The sequence below is a fragment of the Stylophora pistillata genome, chromosome 7, assembly GCF_964205215.1.
Source record: "Stylophora pistillata chromosome 7, jaStyPist1.2, whole genome shotgun sequence".
Taxonomy (NCBI): Eukaryota; Metazoa; Cnidaria; class Anthozoa; order Scleractinia; family Pocilloporidae; genus Stylophora; species Stylophora pistillata.
Window position 1 is genome coordinate 27100726 of NC_142525.1, and position 12345 is coordinate 27113070.

General features: G+C 40.2%; 1 pseudogene across 1 annotated transcript; it reads right to left on the reverse strand.

Annotated features, from left to right (window-relative positions):
- Positions 1-300: 300 nt before the first annotated feature.
- On the reverse strand, positions 301-9219 carry LOC111336111 (uncharacterized; annotated as a pseudogene). Its single transcript, XR_015989201.1, has 4 exons — positions 9049-9219; positions 6930-8876; positions 4053-5535; positions 301-1949 (listed from the first exon to the last, which is right to left on the reverse strand). The product of XR_015989201.1 is annotated as an uncharacterized LOC111336111 (transcript).
- Between the last annotated feature and the right edge of the window lie 3126 nt (positions 9220-12345).

Below are 12345 nucleotides of genomic sequence, written 5' to 3' on the forward strand. Positions count from 1 at the left end.
GAAACAGTGGGAAAAAGTGAGTACAGAGGACCAGAGGAAGTTTGGGTGCAAAGGAATGGGAGAACAGTGGGGAACATGGGAAAAAAGAATTGTGGCCAACATAACTACTTTAAAAACTTCTCCTCAAGTTTCATGAAAAAATTATCCAGAACTAGTAATATTTTATAGCTTAATATAGCGACAAGATCTATACGTTTTTGAAATGACTGTTTGTCATATACGCAACAGTAACAAAAAATCAAGAAAGCAAGACAAAAATTTATCGCATTCCTCGGCACCTTTGATGGTATTCACTTCTTTGAGGAACATAGTTCACTTTGTCTTTTGAGTATTGCCGCCATAATGGCTGCGCCGTGACTGTGAGCTGCAATGGCTCGCTTGATTCGTTCATTTGATTTTTTTTCTGAGCAGTAACGGCTTAGGCTCTAGGGTGCAACTGATAGATTGAACACGATTGTAGTGGGTCAGCAGAGAGGAAGTGTATTCAGTTCCTTCTCGCTTGCAAGGGACAGTTGTACAAGTTTTTCCACGAAAAAGAATTCCTCCCTTGTCAGTGCTCCCTCTCGTGGCGATTCTCCTTTCATATGGAGGTAGGCTTGTGAGGTATGCTTTTTCAAGTTTTGAAATCATACTTTCGCCGTTTGCGTGGTGCACCGCACTAAATATTTGCACCCTCGAATTGACGTTGTCCAAATGGATTTGAACAACCGCGGCATGTGCAACTTCCGGAGCAACTTATTCGAGCTTTGAGACACTTGCACCTGCTCGAGTATGAACCAATAATGTTATTGTGAATATTTTCTACTGACCCTTGGCTTTTCGTGCTGACTCCACAGGAGCAAAACACTTAAGCTCGTTTTTCTTCCTTCTTTATTTCTTCGCCTATCTTTTCTCTTGGCTCCGAGAGATAATTTTCTCGACAGAAGTAGTCGTAGTGCCCACAACCAGCAGCATTAAATGATATAAACAAGGGAGGCATACCACGTGACTGTTGACGTGGCAGTATAGGAATAGTTGGGAAGTTTTCCAGAGATGAAAAGATCCCAATTGGCATTTTTAAAAAGTTAGCCATGGCTAGAACCATAAGATTTCCCAGCTCTCCAGTAAAATAACCACGATGGGAAAACCGCTCAACTTCGTTTTCAAAATTGTCAGTGGTTAGGAAGTTTTCATAGTGTTGCCTGTTTCCTCCTGACCACTCTGAAATGGTTAATTCTCTCAGTTTGGTGACTAAACTGTCTTCGCTCTGTTTGAAAAGACCGAGATTAGTTAAATGCTCAACCACTTGACAATGTATTTCTCCTGTCCTTGTAATGCGAATAATGTTCCTTGCCACAGCTCGAAAACACCAATCTCCATCTCTGGGAATATGCTCCCGGGACATTGACCAGTTCTTCAAAATGTCGTCTATCCGTTTATCGTGCTCGATGACATCTCGATCCGTACTGAGTTCAACGTTAGAAAACAAAGTTACTGACGCGTTTAAATAAGAAAAGTGACGATGTGACACTTCTGTTCCTGAATTACTAAGACTCGCTAGGCTTTAAACATAGCCATGTTTGACTGTGCCTTGTTCAATATGTCAATCGCAGCAAAGTGACTCACAGGGGTCGCATGGTTATTAGAATCACTTTGTGGCTCTGTTAATTCGTTAGTTATTTCCCTTTTGTCAAAAGTTTCCAACCCAATGCCGAATATTTCGTCTGATCTTTCAAAGATTTGGCTTGTCGTGGAATGAACAGATTCTACTAACTTGAGTCTTTCGTGAAGCACACCGGTTTCCTCTGGAAGGACGCACGATGACTTTCTGTCCTTGTGATTTCTGCGATCGAATACTATCATCAACAGAGCATAAGCGAGACGAACTCCCACTCCACTACCACTAAAAAGATGACCGATCCATCTGTGTAGTACTTCATTTCTGTTAGTTCCTCTTCCCGGGGCAATTCCTTATTAAAGAACAACAACAACAACAACAAGAAAATATTAGAATAAGTCACATATCACTTACATTTCTATGAAAACGTTCACGCATCACAAATGTGAGGTGGAAAACCGAAACGAAGCACAAGCAATGAGAGAATGCCTTTCTCAGGAGTGGTATCTGGAAAAGCTAGGGATCTTCTCCTCAGATTTACATATTACAGTTTAGTTTCGCGATTCGAGGTAAAGATCTTGTTACTGTGTATTTAAAAAGGTGATTAACCTACTAAAAATTGTCTATTTGTTCACGAACATCAATCCTCTTGCGTAATTAGTTGAAAGGGGGACATTTTGTGCAGTCATCTTACGCCTCTTGATGTTCTCCTATCTCACTCGATGGACCGCTGATTCTCACCTCTTCCGAATCTGATATCTTTTTTTTTCACCGTGTGTATTAACGAGCCTCCATAGGGTTATTTGACCGTGCAAGATTCAAATGTTTACGTATGCTCAGATATCAAGGTAAACGAAGTATTACTCAATAATTTGTTTGGGAGAATGAGATTCATCGTATTCCCTCAGGTAGAATTTCCTTGGATTTGGCGTAACGTTTCACATATTTGCGGCCCTCATATTGCCAATTAATGAAAGAAGAGAATCATAGGAATGATTTAAAGTTGCCATAAACGCCGCCGTATAAGCGGCGTTCGCAGAAAATCCCCACCCCAACTTTTGCCACTCAAATTTTGGAGAAAAGAGTATTTTTTCAAGGAAATCATAAGTTGTCCTTGAAAGTTACTCTATTTGGTTGTTTCATCAAAAGTACACAGCGAAAGGTCACCAAGATTGAACACGGAGAATACTTTTTACTGTGTGTTTACTGTTCTTAATCAATTGCTTTGATAATTACAGAGATAAAACAACACTCAGCTCCTTGGAAATATCGGCCACGTGCTAGATAATTATTCTTGCCAAAGTTCTTGTTAGAGTGCTAAACAAAGTTAGCTTTCGTTGGATAGTGGTAATTTGTGCCGCACTCCTGATTTGGAAATGAGGAAAGGTAGAAAACAATTATATCTAGTAAATGGAGAAACTGCCTTTGAAACCCCTTTTTCAATTTAAAATGATATACAGGACAAATTTCACATTTTGTCAAGGTTAGTGAAGATTTCATCAAAACAAATTGGAAAAATGACAAATAAAAGTCCAGTTACGGATAGCGAGGGCCCCTTTTGATACGTTTCGGTGCGCGTCATAATCAGGCGAAAACTCTATTGTGCTACCTTAAAGCAGAGTAATCACTTTCCCTAATTTGTCTTCTCTTAATTAATTTCGCACTCGATGTTCTGTAACAAATACTTGTATTAAACCATGGTACTTGTTTCAAATGTTTGTAAGGATTTGGTTCAAAACTGTGAAGTTTTTAAGGAGAGTTGTATTTACTCGCACGACCTGTTTTTGTGCCGCAAGCTCGACTTAAAACAAATTGAATAGTGCGCTCGCGCCTCACGCGCCTGAAAACTAGGTTGTCATTCACGGTTTATAAAGAACACTAAATGATTGTTTGGCTTCGGTTGGAAACTATAAAAGTTTCAAGAGAGAGATTTACATACTATAAGAAATTGCCTGTTTCATGCATGAGGGTCGCGCGATCGTTTTAAACCAAACAGTTAAGTCGTGCCGAGCTCTGTATGCAAAACTTTCTAAAGACTTGCTTTTCGCTTTTTACTGGGAAAAGTTCCAAATCTTTTTCGTCTTGCTACACGTTTGATTGGAAACAAACTAAAAAAAGAATACACACTCTATGCAACAACCATGCAGTCTTCAAATAGCCTTTTTGTTTTGAAAAGAAAATAAAAACTCATCACACCCGTGCAAGAAGAAAAATTAAGAATATAAGAAAAGAAAAGAAAAACTCATTCACACCGCTGCAAGAAGAAAAATTAAGAATTTTTTTATCTACATATATCAACTAAAATGAGTAAATGTGCACGAGATTTATAAAAAAAAACAAGAAAAGAGAAGAGGAGAATATAGGTTTCTATTGCTTAAAAGTAGTACTTAAAACAAATAAAAGGATTTTAAAAATATTATAATGGGCACAATTTTCAAGTTGCCTTCAAACTTACCTTACAAACAGCCTTTCCTCATGTGTTCCTTGATTTTCTACACCTCCTTCAATGCTTCCTCTGGTAAGATAGGCTTCCCTTTGTTGCTTTCAACATTTTCCCATTTCTTTAGAAACAATTCAGCATTATTCAAAAGAGCGTTTGGATCTGGAGTTTCTTTTAACCGCGTCTACCCGAGGTCAGATGGATCTCCGTGAACATTAACCGTAGATCTTGTAAGCAAGGAGAATAAAACGGGTGGCACTTTAATAACTTGGTACTAACTCACTGAAAAGCATGGAAAATATCTAGGAGTTACAACAAGATTTGCTCCAAAAACCTCTTGTAACTTCTTTCTCCGGTGACAGCAGTTGTCAATACAAAATTCCTTAACAATTTTTCCTTGGCTAGATATTCTCCAAAACAGTAGTTGTAGAAGGAGACGGATGTTTTCAAAACATTTCGTTTGAGTTAGTTGCCATGTCACAATTTGTCCTTTTTCGTTCATAACGCAAAATAATGAATTGTATTGTCGAATCCACTTTTTATCTTCTCTTCTCTCATATCCAATCCTGCCAGATATATCAAAAGTGTGATCGCAACACAGCCATTCTTCCTCCGCTGAGGTTGATGTCATACGTTTTATAAACAAATTCTCATTCAAATCAAAGTAATGTAGAAAAAATTCAGAAATTGTATTTCGACTGGGACATTCTTGTTGCTGACTAAAACGCTGGAAAAGAACAATCTATTACGATTGGATGACTGGCACTATAAGTGTTTAAATCTTCCAAAAACCTGCTTTCTTGTTCCAGGTGACGCACGTGCAACCAACCGTTCAAGCATAATATCGTGAATTTGTGAAAAGGACAATCCATTTCGCACCATAGAAACAAACAAATCAAGCAGTTCTTTAGTAACTCTGCTTTTGTGAGAAAGTAAGAAAGGTATTCTTACTCGACTTGTTATCATGGCCAATATAATGGGATCATGTCAAATAATTTCATGCCCAGTAGAACAACAATACACACGACTTAAGAGCAAAACTTTTCCAATTAAGCCATACATTTTTCTCGGCGTATGACGACGTAAACGACCATCCTTCCATCCATTTGGTCTTAAAGAAATGGCTTTACCATCTTCGTTACAGTTGGGACAAAGGAATTCAGGTTGCAAAAACTGCCTCAGCTGTAAATGCGGCTCTCATACTATAGCATTTGGAAGCTCACAGCTCCTCTCGTCCTCTGTACGCACCGGTCCTCTGTTCCCACTATTCCTCTGGTTGTCTGCACCCACTTATCCTCTGGTCTTCTGGTCCTCCGGTCCTCTGAGCCCTCTGGTCCTCTGTACCCACCGGTCCTCTATTCCCACTGTTCCTCTAGCCCTCTGAGTCCACTGTTCATCTGGTCCTCTGTTCCTACTTGTCCTCTGTGCCCACCGTTCCTCTGGTCCTCTATACCCACTGGTCCTCAGTTGCCACTGTTCCTCTGGTCCTCTGTTCCTACTTGAGGAAATCAGAATTAAAATCATTATTTTGTATCCTCAAGATATTACAGCTAGTCAAGAATTTTGATTTGGTTTTATCAACTGAGTTGATAACGTCAATTGGTCACCGTACAAAGTTTCTAAAGCTGAAATTTCGGACATTAGCCCTTCGTCAGAGCGACTAAAAACTTACCATGGGAGATAAAACAAAAAAAATTCAATGAAACAAGTGCACAACTTCTGAAGTAGTCCCAGTAAAGCTTGAATGTTAATTGTACGGTCTTCTAGTACTGTTTTTAAACTCTTGCTTTCCTAAGAAAGAGATGTAGATTCCTCACGTCCATCAGCATCTTTGTAAGTCTTATCTCTCTGCCAACAAGAGTTCAGTACTGTCATTCACAGCTTCTTTACACAGAGGGTCATTACAGTAAAAACCCGCATACAAGAACATGTAGATAAGAAGGCTGAAATTTGGTAAAAAAGGAGTATATATATAAGAACACATTCAACCTGAAAACTGAAAATTGTTCCTAAATATAAAAACTGTTCACTTTTCAGTTTAATAGAACAAACAGTGTCTGTAGCTTTACTGTGGTATTGCACTAAGATCTCTGTGTAAATGCTAGTAATTTCACTTGCTGTGCATAGCAAATGTACCACAACTGCATTTGGAATTAATTTTCTCTCAAAGTTATGTATTTCATCATAGTTAGTAAATCCCTTACAATTTTTTAGAACTAAAAAATTAAGAACACTTGAGAACACTTTCAGGCCGCGATTTCACCTAAAATACCCGATATATAAGAACCCAATCAGCCTGAACCCCAAAAATGGGTGTTCTTGTATGCGGGTTTCTAATGTAGTTGAACTCATGACGCCTTTTTCGTGTAACTCAGGGAAACTTCCGCCCCTTGTAGAAACACGTCTCTTGTAGAGTATGATAACTTCGTCAGCATGTATCATAAGCTGCTCGTAATGTGAACTCGGCAGGCAGATTTTGTTGCTCAGCAAATTTTTAAAACGCTTGTCAAAAATATGTTTTTGGCAAGTATTTTGTTTCAGTATGCTGACATAGGAGAGAAGCTCAAAATTAAACATCAAGATGTTAGATGGTCTGACCAATCAGAGCAGAGTAAAGATTGACGTCAGGGTTACGTTTTTATCGCTATTGTACTATAAAACAAGCCATCCAAGCTGTAGTGAAGGATGCTCTTCTTGTGGATGGCTCTGATCGCATGTCTGAAAAATCAACCGGGGATATATGCAGCTCGGTATTGGAAACTCGGGTATAGATGAACGGATGAATGGATCATGGATGGATGGACAAAGTTAGCCGAGAAAGACACTAAGTAAAGCAGCAATAATCTGCTCCTGGAAACAGTTATACTATGGTTTTTTTTGTCATCTCCTCACCTTCGCGAATTATTCACATCTTCTAGGTACCCCACAAACCGACTAGTTCATCAAGGAGATACGTTGATCAGACTCTGCTACTTTACGCAGACGCAGTTCGATGCTAAAACAGGACATGCCGGCGAAATGTGGCACAACTTGAGAAAACAAAGGAAGATGACTGCTGTAACAGCTTCCAAACAATCGAGTAGTTAAGTAGAAAAATTCTTCCCAAATCTTCAAGTATCGCAAAGAGAAATCCGAAAAACCGCACGAAAGCTTGTTCTTCCATTCTTTTAACATCGTTGGAAATTAAACCAGATAAAAAATGCGTCCCGTTGAAAATTTCAAGAGGGAGTGCTTGCTTAAGAGAGGTGTCAAGAGGGAAATTTGTTGATACCGCTTGATTTCTTGGGTTTTTCTTTCTCTTTGCACTAATCCACCACTGCAAAATGGAAACGTTGAAAAACTTTCTTAAAATCTGAGAGATTTATAAACGTCGGCTTTGCGATTTTTGCTCCTGAACGGAAAAGATTTTGAAACTGAGCTTTCCATGCTAGAGAATTATATAGCCAAACAAGTTGCCCAAGAGGCCATTTTACAGTTGTGTACTTAGTTGCCAAGCCTTTGATTCAGAGTGAGGCTAAAGATGACCTTGTTGTGATAGAGACCTGTATCTAGTTAGCATGATAACAAAGTGATTTACATTTGAAAGGCAGCAAGGTTTGTATCATAACAAGGTCATCTCTAGCCTCACTCCTGCTCAAAGGCTTGGCAACCAAGCACACAACGGTAAAATGGACTATTGCAAGAACTAGTTGTGCTACCGATTACTATGGAAACAGATTTCTATTTTCAGTTTCTCCCACTAAGCTATCCGTCATTATCCAGTTAAATTTCTCACCTGGGGAGGGAAATCGGAGGAGTTGGGGGGAGGGGGATCATATGGTTTTAAGGGGGAACGGAGGGAGGGTGGTCAGTCGTCGCCAATATAGCATAAGGGGGGGGGGAATATAGAAAACTAACTAACAATGAGAGGGGGTCATAACAATACTAGAGAACCTTGGGGAGGGGGTCAGGTAAATTTTAAGGTAACATAACCAAAATCCTCTAACCTCCCTCCCCCCACCCTTTTCCCGGCGATAGATAATGATCAGTTTTCGGAGTTAAGGGCATATGCGCACATTTTTCAGCCATTCCACCCCAGTTAGGTCAATCAATCTGATCTAAAACAATCCAGCTCTTTTGATTGTGTCTTTACGTCTTGGTTCTTTCAGAAGTAAAGTATTGGGTTTAGAGCTGAGTCGAACATAACAATGGAAAATGCCACATGCCAAGCGTAATCAAGAGTTGGTGAATGTGCTCCGATGAAAGCAAACAAAGCTGCCACGACTGCAAATGGAAGATAACAAGTCACCAACGCCATTTGCAGCCACAACGAGAAGGAAACTGTCTTTCTGTATCGTGGTGTGCTCAGGAGAACTGCTCTTCCGGCTCTGTTGGAATTTTCCTGTGGATTATTGCGTGCCAACTGGATCTGGAGTCGGTTGAAAGTGCAGTAAATCTACCCGTGACAGAAGACAGAGATTATTAAACACAGCACCACGATGCTAACTATTCCTACAGCGACATAATTACCAACGACTGACAAACCGCCCCCGAGCTGATGCCACAGGAGACCCACAGTATGGTTACCAGAATACGAACGCGTCTCAGAGTCACCACTTCCCTATATCTCATTACCATAAACAGGGCGAGAAGCCTTTCCATGCTTATCGCGGTTAATATTGTTAATGACACCCCACAAAATATTCCACTTGCGATACTGGTCAGTGTTCCCATAAGACGGCAAATGTTAGGAGATTGTGAAAACATAAGGTGAGTAACGTGGAATGGCTCTGAAATTAGACCAACGCAGAGATCAGTGGTGGCGAGACAGCGGAATAACAATTTCGTAGGTGGGCGAACCTGGGGCGGATCCAAGATTTAGTCAAGGGAGGTTCGGAGAATTGTCTCCCTCCTGAGAGGCCTGAGATTTTCAAAATTAGGTCTTTGGAAACATGATTTCCAGCGTTCTGAGGGAAAATTTAGGGGATTCGACCGAACCACACGAACCACCCCTGGATCCGCCTCAGCGAACTGAATATTTCTGCAATGCCATGAGAATGAGAACGTTCCATGTAAATGCAGTTATGCTCAAGCAGATATTCAGCGCGACAACAAACAGATGCAGTGGCGTTCCATAGAAGGTTGTGGTGCAAAATGTTGCTTGGATGCTGGTGTGCTTTCCATCTTCGGATAGATTTTTCATTTTTCGTCGTGATAACAGTTTCAAGAGTTTTCTCTGATACGTTTGATGCACGATCCTCACAGTAGAGAGCGCTATTTATGCAATAGCGAAAATCAGACCTGAAAAAAATCAGGCCTGTACGGGATTCGAACCACTGACCTCTGCGATACTAGTGCAGCGCTCTACCAATTGAGCTTACAAGCCAACTGGGAGCAGGCCGTTAAGTTGATTTGTAATAAACCCGTGATGATAAATCAGATACAATATATGAACTTCATATGAAATATGTTTATTACGAATCAACTTAACGGCCTGCTCCCAGTCGGCTTGTTAGCTCAATTGGTAGAGCGCTGCACTAGTATCGCAGAGGTCAGTGGTTCGAATCCCGTACAGGCCTGATTTTTTTCAGGTCTGATTTTCGCTATTGCATAAACAGCGCTCTCTACTGCGAGGATCGGGCATCATGCGTATCTACAACCGCAGTTCAAAATATACGAACTTCATATATTCATTGTAAGTGTTCTCTGAGTTTTTCAACGATGGCGGTCTCTCTCCTCAATTTTTCCAGGAGGTTACGGTTAACTTCTGTACAAGTGAAATACCTTTGATCTTAGCTAAGTTGCTGCGAAGCTTAGTGACAAAACAAACGTGTTTCATAATGGTTATGCAGATGCTATCTTAAAACTCGCAATCAAAGAACCCGATGAAAACAAAGCTTTTTTATCCCCCCTGATTCAGGATGAAATACGGGGTTTTGACATCAACCAATTGGATGCAGAACACTAAGCGAAATCAATAAACTGATCAAATAAAGTTTGAGCAAATTCAAATGTTCTGCGTCTATAGACTACTTGTGTTGAAAATAAGCAACAACCGTTTTTACTAACTTCACTTACTATGCAAGTCGGAGTCTTTAGAGCCTGATTCTACTGAGGCAAAAACCGCGATATCTTCCCTCTTGGCTTTCACTTAAACATGTCACGACTGCACCTGTCCTAGACCTACCCTTTCTCTTCTTTTTTTTTTTTCGATAAATAATTTTAGTTGTAGTTTTATCCTTTTCCAGTGATTGCCAACTCGCTTTTTGATTTAGAGGTGAAGTTATTAGGCGGTTCAAAGTCGGCATACAGAAAGAGTCACGGTCCTAGCTACATTCCACAAAAGTAATATTCATTCCATTCTTTTCTTGATTGTTTCTTCCAAAGCCCAGCCTCCGCGGGATCTTTAAGGCTTAGTGCCTAGCTAGCGGAGGCTTTTTTTTTTCTGCTGCCAAACATCAAGTATTTTTCTATTCTTTCACTTTATTCGAGAGGAATTACCTGTATCAGTCCGATTAAGTCTTGAGCTCTCTCTGTGTCACCGAAGTCGAAGTAGTCGCAATCCGTGATCTTACAGCGTGAAGTGAAATTGAATGCTATAAGAATCAGCTGCTCCTATTTTTATTTGCAGTCTCAACAATACCGTTGAATTTATCTCTTGAGATGTTGGGAGGATTATATCCGGCAGTGCTGTAAATAATATAAAAATTGGTGATACTTGAACAATCTATGTTCGCGCTCGAAATTAAACAAATTGTCAAATTGAAGATGTGTGAACAATTGTCAATTAAGCAGAGAGGCTCGTTGTTAACTCAAATAATGCGTTTTTGCAATAACCAAAGGAACAGTTGTCCATCAACTGCATGTTTTGGTTCCTATTGAACCCTGTGACGTGAAATTTAAGCACATGCGGCTAGGGGCCCGCTTCGCTAAAGTCCCGGTAAATGAACGGCCCCGGAGCCATGTTTTAAAAGCAAAATTTAAAGGATAGGAAAGCAGGTTCTGGCTCCCTGACCAGTCCATTTTGTTTCTAAAGCGGAGCGTTTTATTGTGTAATTTCAAAACTTCTTAAACCTTCATCTTAAATGAAAACAGAACAGCTTCACGACCCTTTAAGTTAACAGGACTTTCGAGAAACGGGCCCCAGGTTACCAAGGTATTTTTTCAAAATGGCAGCCTGACGAAAGAATCATGAAGCATACGTATGATGCACGATCCTCGCAGTAGATAGCACTATTTATGCAATAGCGAAAATCAGACCTGAAAAAAATCAGGCCTGTACGGGACTCGAACCACTGACCTGGCTTGTTAGCTCAATTGGTTGAGCGCTACACTAGTATCGCGGAGGTCAGTGGTTCGAGTCCCGTACAGGCCTGATTTTTTTCAGGTCTGATTTTCGCTATTGCATAAATAGCGCTATCTACTGCGAGGATCGTGCATCATACGTATCTAATACCGCAGTTCAAAATATGTGAACTTCATATATTAATTCTATCTAATCATGAAGCAACAAGATTTGCCCGGATAACGGTTTCGCGAAAGGTTGAGACGCGAGATTTTGCAAGGGCCAGCTCGGCTCAACAAACAAGTCAGTGATCGTGCTTACGTACTTCTAGTCTCTCTGTGTATATGGTGTCCAGCAATAGGCCATTCTAACGCTTCTCAGTTACCGGCTACATATTAAAAACGCTCGTTTTATGTTTTTGTTTGCCGGACAGAAACATTTTTTAGACTGACTACAATTTCCATGGTTTGGTCAGCCATTACCCCTCATCCGAACTGCGAACGGAGACCTTCGAAGATGCTGAAGGCGCTGCTCCTTTGTTTTATTTAATTCTATTTTTATTTTATTTTATTTTATTTTTTCATCTTTTGCGGGCTGGCTAGATCATTGTTATGCATATATCCAAGGATGCATTAAATTCTTCGGCTTCCGCCGCTAATTTTTGCGTTCTCAAATCTATTCAGTGTGAAGTAAACGGGAACAATGTATCTGTTTCCCAAGTGTGGAAAAAAACTTTTGCTGTGTTTTAAAACGCCATTTTTCAAATTTTTCCGTGAGGGGTGGAATGGGTCTGAAGTTTTGGCGCAAGAGTTAAGAGATAGTTCCTCACAGCCCTTCCAAAATGAGTCATTTCCGGGCGTTAAAAACCTCGTATTTATTCATCAGTTTTACCGGACGAGAATCACACTTTCTTTTTTGGCAGCCATGATCTCTCGATGGATTCATGCACCTTCTTGAAAAACTTCTCCAAATAACTTCTGTTTTACATTTGTACCAGCAGAAGTGGCACCAAGTCGATTTTGTTTGTGCGCGCTCTATTCTGCA